The following is a 14,851-nucleotide window of genomic DNA, read 5'->3' as shown; positions in this document are numbered from 1 at the left end:
AGGAGAGAGGCAGACACGTTTTTAGACATGTCATAACATTTACAGTGATTTTAGGTGAAAAGAGCAGTAAATTCCAATAGACTGAAAAAATTTGCAGCACAGCCGGCCTAGGAAAAAAAATCTGTTTTCTAGCAAGATCAAAAAAACTTCTGTTGTCAAAGGCCTCTTGATATGTGAAGATGCTGTATATTTTCTTCAGAGTCCTGCCTTTGGCCCTTTGTTACTGTAGGATTTTCACATAAGTATTTAATCCTCTGGGGGATCCCGGATACTATTGTATGTTTATAAAGGTATCTTCAATAACAATAGTGTCCTCAGGAGTGACTACTGAGACTGACTTCTGCCATGGGCAAGTGTCATGCTTGCTTACTGGAGGTCCAGTGAATGGTGAGGAGCACCAAAGGAGGAGTCCCTGACTCTCAGTTGCCACCTTCCTTCTCCTGACCTTCTCAATGTCCTTCTTTACAAGTTTCTACCTCTAGCCATTTCTGCCACTTAATCCTTTTTCCATTTTATTTAACTTTTCATAAAATGGTCTATGCTTTACTCCTCTCCTTCAACTCTATGCTCAGATTCAGCTTCAGACCTGACTAGCATGTCTTCACATGCTGCTGGAGAACCTTAGATACAGTCATGCTAGAGGCAGGTACAGAAAACAGGACTGGCCCGAGACCCAAGGAGACAGAGGTTTCATTTATTGGGATTCTTCTTTCACATTTCATAGCTCCAGTGCACGTGTGCCCACACACACATGCACACACAACCTTGAAACCTACACAGATGTATACACCCATACACACCAAACATATACTCACGTATACAGACTTTTTCAGCCATCATATCCATGAAGGTTGTCTGTGCCAGAGCCATCTAGGGTGCTTTTCATCTATCACAAAAAGTTTTGTGTTTTCTGGCTCACTCTTCTTAATCTTAGGGCATAAGGTGACAACAGAACACTGATGATGGAAAGAAAGAATTCTATGTTCTCTTAACTGTTTACTTTTTTGGTCAACATTAATGTGTTCCTGGGGGGATGCAAGTTGGACAAATATTCTGAATCTTGGGAGTAGTTGCAGGGGCCTGGAGTAGACAGAGTTGCTGGAACAGTGGCCCTACCTTGAGATGCCCAGTACATCAAGCCCACGGTGCTTTACAACCAGGATTGTTCTCTCTATATGATACCTTTTTTTTTTCCTGCTTTTTTTTTTCTCCCCAAATCCCCCCAGTACTTAGTTGTATATTTTAGTTGTGGGTGCTTGTTTTTTTTGTTGCTGCCTTTTAAGGAAAGTTGGCAAGCTTTTCTTGGACTAAGTCATTAGCAACCCTAATAATGATGATTTCAAAGGCACAGGGTTTGAAGAAATATGAGACTCCTGGAATCTCAAACTCAATCAGGACTGGCTGTGTGCAGAACCTGTCTTCTCAAGGTGTCATGGAGTATTCTATCACCTTCCAGATACTGGTGCACAGAGCAGATCCCCTCTACTTAAAATCATACTCACAAGTGGCAGACTTTTTATAACTTTTAGATTCCTACCTACTAATAAAACAAAGCTGTTCTTTATGTTTATATATTTTATCACAATTTGTAAAGAAATATTCATGTTTGTTAACTCACTTAAGGACTTTCAGGGAGATTTTCCTGAAATCACCTGAGAAAATTGATGGTGCACTATAGTCCCTAATAAAACATTTAAAGCAAAGGTAAGGAAGACAGCTTCCATGGCTCAGAGGATGTGCTGTTTCCTGCAACTATGGTGTCAGATTATACTGATCACATTTGGACCTTTTCCCAGTGCAAAGCAATATGACTCATCAACCTATGCAGTTACAGCCTCGGCCCTCAAAAAATTAGTATTAATTGAATAAATTCACTTCGGGCACAATAAGAAAGAGCAGAAGTGTGACCTTTCTCCCTTGCAACTTTCCTGTCCAAGGAACAAAGAGAATTTGCTCAGCAGACTTTGTGCAAGATGTTCTCTGCTGCCCAGTGTCAACTGGAGCAGGGAGAGAATTCTGGAGGAAAATAATATGGTCTCGACTCAGATTGAATTTTTTTCACCTCTACCCAGAGAGAACATCATCCCAGGAGAGAAAGAGAATAATCAGGCTGAATGCTTTGAACATACCAACAGCTTAATGAATGTAAACCAATAGATCCTCAGCTATGGGAGAGGGCATCAGAGGTCACCTGTGTTTATCTCTGCTTCTCTGCAGGACTGCACTGAAACCTATGCCAAAAACCGGGATATACATGGAATTCTAAGCCAAAATGTGGAATGAGCAGTACAAAATTGCTGAACTCCAATTCCTATCAAACTCATTTTTGTTCTTTTGTTAAAACCCCCATTTTTTTAAAAGGATAGGACCACTGGATTACATTTAAATGAGGAGATTTTGTTTTCTTGAACATGAATAAAATAGGAACATGCTTTCTGAAACAGGCTTGAGTTGCTGCAGCATTTATTTGTCTGAAGAACAATTATACTCTGTGAGATAAAAGAATTTCATAGCCTCCAACAGTAATACTTACTAGGGTTTCATATGCACAATAATAATTCTGTGTGCTTAAAAAATTCCCCTGATGCATTTTGAACAAATTTTCTTTCCTTTCTAAGGAGTGATCATTTTCTATGTCATTCATTTTTTTCCATGAGAATTTCCACTAATTATCCACTTTTATGTTATAAAACTATAATTTCCTGCACTTTATTTTCTACTTTCTATCAAGTCATAGAATGGTTGTCAATTGCATGTGTAATTTTTAACAATTTATTTTTAAAATTTTAAAATTTTCTGTATGTGGAAGGAAAGCATCAAGTAGGTCCATAATTCAAAATAAAGCTTCCCATGGTACGAGCTCCCCCAACAAATGTCCCCAGATAAATCCTTGTCCTGTCGGAGATGAGGAAACTGAGGTTTACAGAGGTCAAGGTCATGGATGACATTAACCATGGAGATAGAAGATTTATTCCTGAGTTCTACTACTATTTATTTCATTAAGTGCTACTGCCTTTAACTGCTTCTTATGCCTTTTTAATTTTAATGATGTGAATTTATTATCTCATTGAAATTAAATTAAACAAAAGCTCAATATTTAGTTTTAAGATGTCAAAATCAAAATAAGCTTCAAAAGTCTAAAAATATCCCCACAACAATAAAACAACAACACACTTTGGATCTCTTCATGTTGTAAGCGATTGTCATTCTGAATATTTCTTCCCTCTCAGTCACATAGGACATTCATATAATTTCTGCAGCGTTACCATAGAATTACTCCTCCGAGAAATCCCATACTGTGAGAATGTATTTGAGTAATTGAGCTGGCAGATGGCCTTAATATACGAAATATATTGATACAACATCCACTTACTTTCCTGACCGATGAAGCTGATAAAAGAAGGAGTAGAACAGAGAATATACGAGGGGAAACATTCGGGCTGCTTAGACACATGCTGTGGGAGTTGGAGTCAAAATAATATAACCTAGCTCATTCACTTTGATTAATTTTTTCCTCTGGTGGCATTATTCTATTCTCACTGCACTGTTCAAGGCTTGAGTTCACTAGGTTTAGTTATTTTCCATTCTTGTTGATCTGAAGTACCACGACCTGCATGTTCATTCTTACAGCCTTGTTTTCTCAAGTTACAGGTCCGTGGTTTCTCATCCATCCACAAGCCCCACCTCACCGGACCTGTCTCGCTCGCTTTGTTTCCTGCAGGTCCCTCACACAGTGCCTGGCAGGCAGTAGATGTTGAATGAATACATGTTAAATCTACCGATGCTATTTATTAGAGTGATGCTTCACTTACGACCTTTGTAAACATGAATTACAGTCTCACTTAAGCAGGTCAGCTAAATATCTTATTTTCTCCCAGAAATTGCCCTTTTTGTACTAAATTAGCTAGGACTTCCAAAACTGGCATATCAAATGTATATAACCTCAGTTAACTTAATTAACTGATCTCCTATGGAAAAATTGTTACTTTCAGTGAATACTTCTAATAATAAAGGAAATGGCAAGCCAAGTCTAGGTTTCAAAGACAGAAACATCTGGATTTAAATTCCAGCTTCCAGGTTACTTAGCTATGTGACCAAAAAGAAGTTACTTAACCTCTCTGAGCCTCAGTTTCCTCATTTGCAGTAATAACTGGCTTTCAGGATATCTTAAGCATTTCCTAAAAACCAGGGGGCCAGCATAATGCCTGAAACAAAGGAGGCCTCACTCAAAGGCAACTCTTACTATTCCTTAATTTCACATTGTACACAGTGCTGCAAATCTGCTTATCTAGAGGAAAGTGCTACAACTTTCATAATAGCTATTATTTATTTAAATTGAAAATAAATTCCTGCTACACTGAAATATGGGATGAAAAATTCAATTTAAAGATTTTATTTTTTATTTTTTCCTTTTTTCTCCCCAAAGCCCCCTGGTACACAGTTGTATATTCTTAGTTGTGGGTCCTTCTATTTGTGGCATGTGGGACGCTGCCTCAGCCTGGCTCGATGAGCAGTGCCATGTCCGTGCCCAGGATTCGAAACCATGAAACCCCGGGCCTCCTGCAGCGGAGCGCATGAACTTAACCACTCGACCACGGGGCCAGCCCCTGAAAAATTCAATTTAAATATACAAATAAGAATAGCAGAAGTTAACAGTAAGTGTTAAAATATGAAATACAAGATTTAAATCTCCCCAGTTTGGTATTATTTAACAAGTCCGGAAGGTTGATAGACTAAGAAGTTCGGGGACTTCTGGGGAATAGTGAGCAGCACAAATAAATACGAAGCTGGCTGGCTTCTCCTTGGCCCATTTACACAGTCTCAGGATATCAGCACTTGAAGGTCCACAGGTTAAAGTGATGCCAGATAAGACTCGAAGAGAAGTGATTTCTATTGTAAAGGCTGGAAAGAAATTTTAAAAAGTTGTTCCATTATGATTTGATGGGCAGTTGTTTTTTAATGTTTTTTTGTTTGCTTTTTAATTTTTGTTTGTTTGCTTTTTACCCATTCAGTTTTTCATCCTTAACAAAGATTACTCAGTGTCTGCTACATGAAGGTTGAGACCAATGCTGGGAATAAAAAACCAATTTGCTATCACTTAGTTTATAGCATAATGAGGAGAGGAGAGATTTATACTCAGGAATGTTCAATAAGATAATATGGGTGCATTATTTTAATAAATACGGGATAGATTCTCTTTAATTTGCCACACATTTTAAAAAGAAAGAGAGGGTTTTAGTTTGGTCAAAATATAGCATTTACTCTCTGTATAGGGGTGTCTGTAAAATTCAGTGATGTGTTATGACTTGGATTTGCAATATGCAATATATCTACATTTGAAATCTCTGCTTTTTATGGTTTTGATGAGGTTGTTATGATTTTCCTAAATTCCTGTGATATTGATTCACTGTTTTCTCCCAGGGTCAGTGGAAAGGTCAGCCTAGGAGTATATCGTTTGGAGTCTTTAAATGCTTTTCCAAGTAGAAGGAAACGAAGAGGTGGACAATGTTTCTCAGACTGAGGAATCAAAGTGGATCATCTGCGGCAGTGGTAGTAGTAAGAACTAATATTTACTGAGCTCTTGTTATTACACTGATTACAGCAATAAGTGTATACGGATGTCCTCACGCTACCCCTGAGGTAGTGAGGTGAGGCTTACTGATTTTATTTCTAGTTTGCAGGTGGAGTCACTGAGCTTTCGAGAGGTCAATCTTCCCTTGGCCCTGCCATTGTTGGAGGCGGCCATCAGACAAGCTCTTAATGCCTGACTCTGCCTCAAAGTAAGGAGCCACAGGGCCTCTCCTGGCTGCCAAATGCAGCCTCCCTGCCTCCCCAGTGTGGATCAGGACCCTGGTGTCTGCAGGCCACATGTTAGCAGGCAAATGGGACCCCTTCTGCAGCTCCATGACTGTGTTAACAACACAAAAAGATAAAAGCCCCACCAGCACCATGCCTCCAGCTAAGGCCTAGCAATGTGTCGGGATTTGTGCATGGCATGGATTTCCTATTGTGAGCCTCAAATCAACTCAAAAGAATTTCATCACCTCCAATTGATGGATGAGAAAATCTAGGTTTAGAGATTTCATAAGTTGTCCAGTGCCGGGATTCAAATACAGGCACATTTGCTCAGGACCTGGGTTTTTACCCACTGGACTAAGCGGCAGCCTTCTCAGGGGGCTCAAGACTATTGTCTTCCATCAGCGGATGACTTCCTGAGAGTCCCGTAAACTCACTCACATAATCCAAACCCAGAATCAGCAGAGAAGCTCATCTTGCTGTTTGGTAAACCTGCTGCCACGTCCTGCTGGTTCTAGAACCGTGGTCTATCTGCTTTTCTCTTTCTTGTAACTTTAACTGACATTTGTGAATACTTTTATAAAATTAAGTACTTTTTCTCACACTGCTAGTCGGTTTTCTCCTTTTCCATCTATCTCCATTGCACTCATACACACAAACAATACAAACATATGAACTGATGGGTTTGAAATCCAATTGTTCACTCTTTTTTTACTTTCACTGCATATTAAATAATATTTTCTAGAATTATTTCTTCTATCACTGGAGAAAAAAATTGATCTGTGGTTATTAGACATCGCCTCAAAATTTCGGCAATAATTTCCAAGATAAAACTGTTAAAACTATTTTGATATAATATTTCTACATTAAAGCAATAGAGACTTTTGAACAAAGAAAATATAATGTTTATTCATAATAGCTATTTCTTCTTTATGCAAATATCTTTTGGATTCTAGAATTCAGAGAACATTTCCTTGAAAAGTTATCACGGTTCACACCTCCTAGTGAATAGCAGATGCTGACAGTGAATTTTAATCTTTTTTATGTTTATTACAGATATATTTTAATCACACTGAAAAAGTGAAAATAATCCATAGTGAGGTCTTAAATGAGAGTTTTAAAGGGAGATTCTTCTAGATGGTGAAGAAAAATGGGTGATAACAGTATTTTTTCATTGTGACAACAGTGCCACCTAATGTTTGATCTAGGACTATAAAGTAAACTAAAAATTGAATTTAAATTTTCACTGAATCCTAAACTTCTATTCATATGTAGGATAAAATTTATCAGCTTAAATGTGCTTTATTAAAGCTTAATTAAAACTGAATATATTACACTTTGTTTAAAAATCAAAAGTATGTAATTCTAATTCTTCTAATCACTTCAGTATAGAAAAATAATTTCCAGCTTAGCCTAACAAAGAACAACAGGATTATTTATTCCAAATGGAAGCAGAAAACTGTGTCTCTGTTATCATTATTTATTAAAAGCAAGATTCAGATTAAATTAATCTTTTATAGGTAAATTTTATCATTATTAGTTGTAATTTAAGAGGATGATATCTCTGTGTATTAGTGAAACATATGAATTGTAATTTTGTATTTTATTTTTAAAATATAGGCTCTTATGTATGGTTATCAAGATGCATTTTCACAGAACGGAGCTCAATATATATCCAGGAATAACAGGTAATTATTCACGGTAACTCTTCTGAATGCAGATACGGGCATTTAATGTGACTAACAATTATTTGTTTCCTTAAGTGAGTTAAGCTCACCAAAGTTCTTATTCTTACTGAGAATAAGTACTTGTCAAAGTAATACAAATATAAATACCAATCTATCCTTTATCTAAATTGTCAAAAGTCTAGAGTAATAAGATCAAAATAGATGTTGTTATTTGATTTAAATAAACCCTTTAATTTATCCTATGCTTTTCTGATATTTCTAAAATAATTTTAAAATAGACTATTTTATAAAACATATTTAACTAGTTACACATATGTACTTACACAGACTTTAAAGTTTGTTAACATGGTTATTATATGGCCAAAGTGCAGTCACTTCACTTTGAAAGGGATCTGAGGCTCACATTCAAATGATTTAGCATTTTGGCTCCTGGGCACTTCTAACGGTTCCCTAAGGTGACTCAGCTCTCCCTTTCCTGTTATATGTGGGGCCAGCTCTATACCTTTCCCCAAGCAAGAGCAAGCCATCATTTATCTGTTCTTCTCTGGTTCCCCTACTTTGTTGAGCATGAGATGGGAAGAAAAGAGGATACTAATAAATCTAGGCTCCGTTTCCTTTTCTTTGTACATAGTACATTCTCAACAAATGTTTGCTTTCATCCCCATTCTTCACTTAACTGAGTGTAACCTTATATTTCATTTACCACAGAGATTTCATTCCCTAAGTTTTCTAGATACTGGATGGAATGTTATTTTACCTTGACTTCAGACACTTCACAATCACAGCCTCCTATGACAGAATTTGTTGATAGTTTTATGCCTAGTTTATGACCAGAGAAACTGAGGTACACAGAACATATGCATGAGGGATTTTGCCGCAGATTCTGTTAAGTAATGAACGCATTATATTAGCAGCCTCATTCTCCCTTCCCTGCCCCTCACAGGGGCCAATGAGTAGCAGGCAGAAACATGCAGGTGTCAGGGGTGCTTCTTGGAAAGCTTTGGCTTCTTTGTAAAAGGGACTCAATTACTGGCTTCGCTCTTTCTTTTTCTCTTTCTTCTTCTCTTGACCATAACCTTGATGCCCATAGCTTTAGCAGTCATCTTATATCTGTTGCAGAAGGACCAAGATACTTTAAAAGTGCTGCCTCTGGTACCGTTGAGTTAGCGAATCAAATCCAGCAGCCACCTATTCCAGACTTCTTCTTACATGAAAGAAAAAAACCCCATTTAAATTACTATTCGTTGGCTTTTCTAATACTTGCAGCTGACAACCATCCCAAATGGTCTAGAAGTAGAAGTGCAGATTACAGGAATTGAGCCTCTAGGGCACAGTGCCCTGCATAAGTGCCAGGAGTAAAGTCAGTGACTGGTCTAGGTTATAAGGAAATGGCATTATGGAAGATGCAAGATCACCGAGAATTAGGCAGTCAGTCCACAAACACTTGAGTGACTATTTAACAGTGGACCATGATCAACACTGTAGGGCTCAACTGATTTAGGATTGGCCTTCGCACAAAAGAATTCAAAATCACATGAAAAAATAAATGGCTAACATAACAAGCACTTGATATATGTCAAATAGATGGGTAGGCAACAATTACTTAAATTAAAAGCATGCTTATAAATATGGACTTTGGTAGCTGTGTAGCAACTGGGTAGAGAGAAAGAGAAGGAGCATTCCAGGTGGAGGAGCGGTCTGGGAGAAAGTCCAAAAGCTGACATTGATGAGGTTTGCTTTGTACCAATTGTCAAGGGGTCATTAAGGAGCCAGGCTTTTGGAAGCCTCAGACTCTTTTTCTCAATCTTATGCTCACTTGGTTCTATAGATGATTTGATTTTTTATATCTAAGAATGTGATGAGCAATAGAAAGAGAAGGAAATGAGTAATTAGAGAATAAGATGATATTGGTAAATTGAGCAGAGATAATCTAAAATCTTGGGTCAAAACACAAGAAATTCTTCAGGACCAAAGACTTCAGAAAATAAAACCAAGTTCATAGATACAGAGAACACACTGGTGATTGCCAGGGGTGGGGTAGTGGGGGATGGGCAAAATGGGTGAAGGGGGCCAAAAGGTACAAACTTCTAGTTACAAAATAAATAAGTCATGGGGACGTAATGTACATCATGGTGACTATAGTTAATAATACTGTATTTCCTGTTTGTAAGTTGCTAAAAGAGTAGATCTTAAAAGTTATCACCACAGGAAAACAACTTTGTAACTGTGTGTGGTGACAGATGTTAACTAGACTTATTGTGGTGATCATTTCACAATATATATAATATAAAAAAACTTGAATCGTTATATTGTACACCTGAAACTAATATAATGTTATATGTCAATTATATCTCAGTGAAGAAAGACTTCAGGCAATATAATCAATACTACTTCGAAGGCAAATAGAAAATCACGTGACTGATTCCATAAGCTATACCTGAAATCCTGACTGTGACCAAACGCTAGTCACTAGGACCTGGATGACTAGGAGCACCTAGCGGTGGAAAGTGACAGACTGATTGTAGAGGGGCGCAATGGTCTCCAGGTCCATCAGGGAGCGCTTTATTTGTCCTTCACTTACAAGATGAACAGGCAATTCAGAGTCAGCAGCGTCTGGATTACACTCTGATACTTGGAGATTTTTGTCTGAACCGTGAAGTATTTATATTTCTGTATCCATTCGTTCTTTTATTTTTTCAACAAATATTTATCAAGGGATGATTCTGTGCCAGGAGCTGGAGAGGCAATGAAGATGCAGGGGGCTTATCCTCCCCACCTTTATCGTTTGATCGCCCACATATGTAGGACTATTGGATTATCAATAAAATTGCAGAAACACTGATGTTTACAATGCAACACACTGTTAGCTGAGGAAGTTGTAATTGTTGGAAAAAGGCAGAGAGAAGCACTTCCTGCAATGTTCAGTCGATGGCTTCAGTTCTATCTTCCCCAGAAGGTGGGGAAGAAGGACTCTTTCCTCATCCTTTCTTATGCACACAAATGTTCCATTAATTATAATTCTTATCCACATGCAATTTTCATTAAAACTGTTTCACTATGTAACCCTCAAAGATTCCTTGTTTGTCTTGCTTTTTACTTTTTCCAGTTTCATTACTTGTGTATTTCAAGATGCTTTTTTATCTAACCTTAACCTGACTCTTATTCTAAATTACATCTCCCTCTAGATTTGTTTAAAAATACTCCTTTTTTATTACTTTGTGCATCCTAAAAAATCTTATGTGTTTGCGTTTGTGTGTGTTTGGATAGGCATGGTCATTTTCTATCCAGGAGGAGTGAGGGGACAGAGTGGATATCAGGCACATAAAATATACACAATAGTTACAAAAGAGAGAGAGAATTTTGGAGGAGAGAGAATTAGATTTAGGAAATCACAGAAGACATATGAGGAAACCAGAGAACCTACAATTGGCTCTAGAAGTCTGGAAGTGCACTTGATTTCTTTAAAAGTAGTTTAAATACAAACCAGGTCTCAATGAGTCTTCAGTTTTCTGTACTTGAGTAGGCCTGATTTCCTCTTCTTAGGCAATTGATTAATGGCCTGTGTGTGGAGATGTGGAAGCAAGAAACTCCTCTTGCCATGCATAGGCCAAATTAGCTTCCCATTTCATGGGTTTTGTACTTGGTTTCCGCACAGAAACATTGGACCATGAAGATAGGCCCCACCTGGACTTTCACTGGAACACTTTTCTAGTTGAAATAAATAGTGAAGACATTCCTCAGTCCCATGTGAAGCCTCCACAGCCCTAGATCGACTCAGCATCCATAGTGAGGATTCAAAGGTAAACATTACTGACATGACATGCTGATAGCGATGGGTGGAAAAGTGGACCTCAACCCATTTATCGGACCATTTTAAATCCTTTTACATAAACCTGCTCTCATGTAGATAAATATTTGAAAGTTTTAATCTTTAAGAGCATATATTGAAGAAAAGACACAATGTAATGGGCTAGAAGTATGGAAAAGAATTTGATTATGGAGCATTTTTTATTGGGTTTAGTTTTCCTGCCCTCACTTTAAGGTAAGTATTTTTGCAATATGAATGTGACACAATGATGCTTCTTATAGCCTTCATAGCATGCCTTTTAAGTGATTTTATAACAAAGTAAAGTTGCAGCATTCTTTTTTTGCTTTTTTCTCCCCAAATCCCCCCAGAACATACTTTTATATTTTAGTTGTGGGTCCTTCTACTTGTGGCATGTGGGACACTGCCTCAACATGACCTGATGAGCAGTGCCATGTCCACACCCAGGATCCGAACAGGAGAAACCGTGGGCTGCCAAAGCAGAGTGAGCGAACTTAACCACTCAAACACAGTGCCGGCCCCTGAAGCATTTTTGTCTTTAATTATTTCAACATTTTTTTCTTTTTTGGTAAGGAAGATTGGCCCAGAGCTAACACCTGTTGCCAATCTTCCTCTTTTTGCTTGAGGAAGAGTGGCCCTGAGCTAACATCTGTGCCCATCTTCCTCTATTTTGTACGTGGGATGCTGCCACTGCATGGCTTGATGAGTGGTAGATGTCCACACCCAGGATCCAAACCTGTGAACCCAAGCTGCTGAAGTAGAGCACACTGAACTTAATCACTATGCTACCGGGCCGGCCCCTCAACAAATATTTTTGAGTGCCTTCTGTGTACCAGATATTGTTGGATCCACTAGGGATATGAAAGTGAACAAAATAGACAAAAATCCTGCCCTACAGGGGCTAATTCTTTCTGTAGGAAAAGAGATGATAAAATAAATAACTAAAATAGGTGATATTTTACATACTGATAAACACTATGGAGAAAAATAGAGCATGGTAGGGGGTAGGGAATCTGTCGGGCATGGCAAGTTTAAACAGAGTAGTTAGGGTAGGCCTCACTGAGCAAGGGTATTAGAGTAAGCACCTAGAAAAGAAGAGGGTTTGAGCCCTGTGGATACTTGTGGAAACGGTCACCCAAGAAAAGAGAGAATTTGATGTCAAAATCATGCAGGCCATTGAGGGTTTGGGGCAGAGAGAAACTTGATAAAACTGGTATTCTGACTGCTGATTTGAGAATAGACTAAAATAAGGCAAGGGAAGAAGCAGGAAGATGAGTAAGGATGCTCTTGTAACATTCCTGGTGAAAGATGATGATGCATGGAGCAGGTTCACGGGGCGGGACAGGGGTGGTGGTGGTGATAAGTGGTAAGATTCTAGATACATGGAGAATACAGAGTCAGTAGGAGAGACTGATGGACTTGATGATGTAAGCTGTGAGAGAAGTGATTCTAAGTATTTGGTCTGAGCAACTGGAATGATGGAGTTGCTGTTGCCATTGAGTGAGATAGAGAAGACCTTGCAAAGAATGGGTTTAAGGAAGGAGAACTGGAACTCATTTGGGGGCATATTAAGTTTAAGATGCCTGTTATCAATCTAAGTGGAGATCTTAAGTACCAGCTGTACATAGGAGTCAGAGTACAAGGAGAGTTCAGAGGTGTTTATATAAATTTTAGACTATAAAGATAGTATTTAAAGTCACTAGACTGCAAGAAATCACCAAGGCAGTAAGTGAGGATAGAAAAAAGGGCCAAGGACTGACCCTTGACACACTCACAATTTAAGAGGTCAGGGAGGTGAGAAAGAACTAACAAAGGCTGGCATGTCTCCTGGAATGAGTGAAGCCTACTCCATACTTCCAGTCTGGCTGGAGCAGAAGGACAACAATGTTGCTCATTTGACAAAATAATCAAATTTTGTGACAGTAAGTAAAATTTTGTTGCATAGTAAGTTTGCAGCCTGATAACAACCCTTGCATGTAGACTCTTACTGATTAGGCATATGGCAAATGAATACAGCATATTATTTTATGATGATTTCCCAGGGATGTGAACTATATACTCTAGCTTGCCCCCTGACCATATAAACACTAGAAAAATAACTATTTTCACTCATGGGCCCTGTTGCTTATGAACAAGTAAAAAATTGTTTTGTGCTCTGGCTGTCATTAAATGGTTGACAGATTTGGGAATGGGATGTAACAAGATGTCCATAGTTATCCAAGGCAAGTTCTTCCTCTTGTACAAAATACAAATCAGTCATCCTATGGAGGTTTATCAAACCGTGTACCTGGTAAAACAAACTGGTGAGTAAATGGCATGAGCCTCCTACTTCTATAATTGGACCAGACTTGCTACATGCATTTAAAAAAGCCAGACCATTTTATAAAACATGGCATCGATTTTTTCTGCACACAGGAAAAAAACATTCTTGAAAACTATTTCTTCTAAGCTCCAGAAAGCTCACCCTGATGCAAGGAGGTAACTTACTAAAGTATTAAGTGCAACTTATTCTTTTCTCCATCAGATGTCATTTTAAGCAGGAGCTGAAAATGACAAAATGAGACTCCATTTGGAGAAAAAGAAAACTTGCACACTTGGCATGTAGACAGTTGAGAAGAAGAATACAATGCAGAAAGCGATATTGTCAAAGAACTTTGTAACAGGAAGGTGGACAGTTTATGAGATGACACTGCGATCAGTTATACATGTGATATTGAGTCTGAAAAAGCCAGTGTCATTTGAAGATGCAGATATAGAGCCGTCAGGCTGTGGAGCAGGAAGATGGGAGCTCCCCCTCTAATGATGGAGAAATTCCACTTTCAGAATCCTGTTTGTGTATAGACATCTCATTCTGAAAACAATGTAGACAAATTGGGAAGCAGTCAGAAGCAATGCAATACCATGATAAAGAGCCTGAGGAGCAGGGACCCGGGATCCTGAGCAATTAAGCCTGAATGTAAAACTGACTCAGCATCAGCACAGCATGAATGTAACTGCTAGAAAAGCGTAAAAGCTGAAGAAAGATTGTCACTGAAAGTAGGACAATATTAGAAAATCAATTTCTTTTTCTTCTAAATGACAATGCTACCGTGAACTTGTCTTTCCAGGGAAATGGCACAACACGCAGAGTTTGATTCAATTGAGACGACTTCTACCTGGAAACCCACTCTGACCCCAATGGTGGTAAAGAAGACCATTAAGAATTCTGAGATCTGTCAAATTTCTGGGAGATGAATGGTAGTGCACAGCATAATCTGGCAACCAAGAGAGTGAAAATAATAATAATAATAATACCCTTTATATGTACAGGTACTGTTTTAAATACTTTACATATATTAACTTCTTTAATTCTCACACATTTTATGTGCTACATATTAATATTATCCTCATCTTGTAGATGAGGGAACTGAGGCACAGCGGGTAGTAGGGATTAGAGCTGGGGTCCAGGCCCTGTGCTTCCAGAGCTGAGTGCTTCACCTCCAAGCTGTGCTGCTGCTCCGTAAACTCACATTCTTCACATCTGAAGGATGTTATCCCCTCC

The 14,851-nt window shown here is 38.4% G+C and overlaps 1 long non-coding RNA gene across 1 annotated transcript; it reads left to right on the top strand.

The window, feature by feature from the left end:
- Positions 1 to 5,674: 5,674 nt before the first annotated feature.
- LOC138919703 (uncharacterized) lies at positions 5,675 to 14,619 on the top strand. The gene is made up of 4 exons (XR_011430109.1): positions 5,675 to 5,780; positions 7,417 to 7,484; positions 11,140 to 11,284; positions 14,418 to 14,619. It is a non-coding gene; the product is annotated as an uncharacterized lncRNA (long non-coding RNA).
- The last annotated feature ends 232 nt before the right edge of the window (positions 14,620 to 14,851 follow it).

Source organism: Equus caballus, chromosome 20 (genome assembly GCF_041296265.1).
Source record: "Equus caballus isolate H_3958 breed thoroughbred chromosome 20, TB-T2T, whole genome shotgun sequence".
NCBI classification, from domain to species: Eukaryota; Metazoa; Chordata; class Mammalia; order Perissodactyla; family Equidae; genus Equus; species Equus caballus.
Note: the sequence above shows the minus strand (reverse complement) of the source record. Positions and strands in the feature narration are given on the sequence as shown.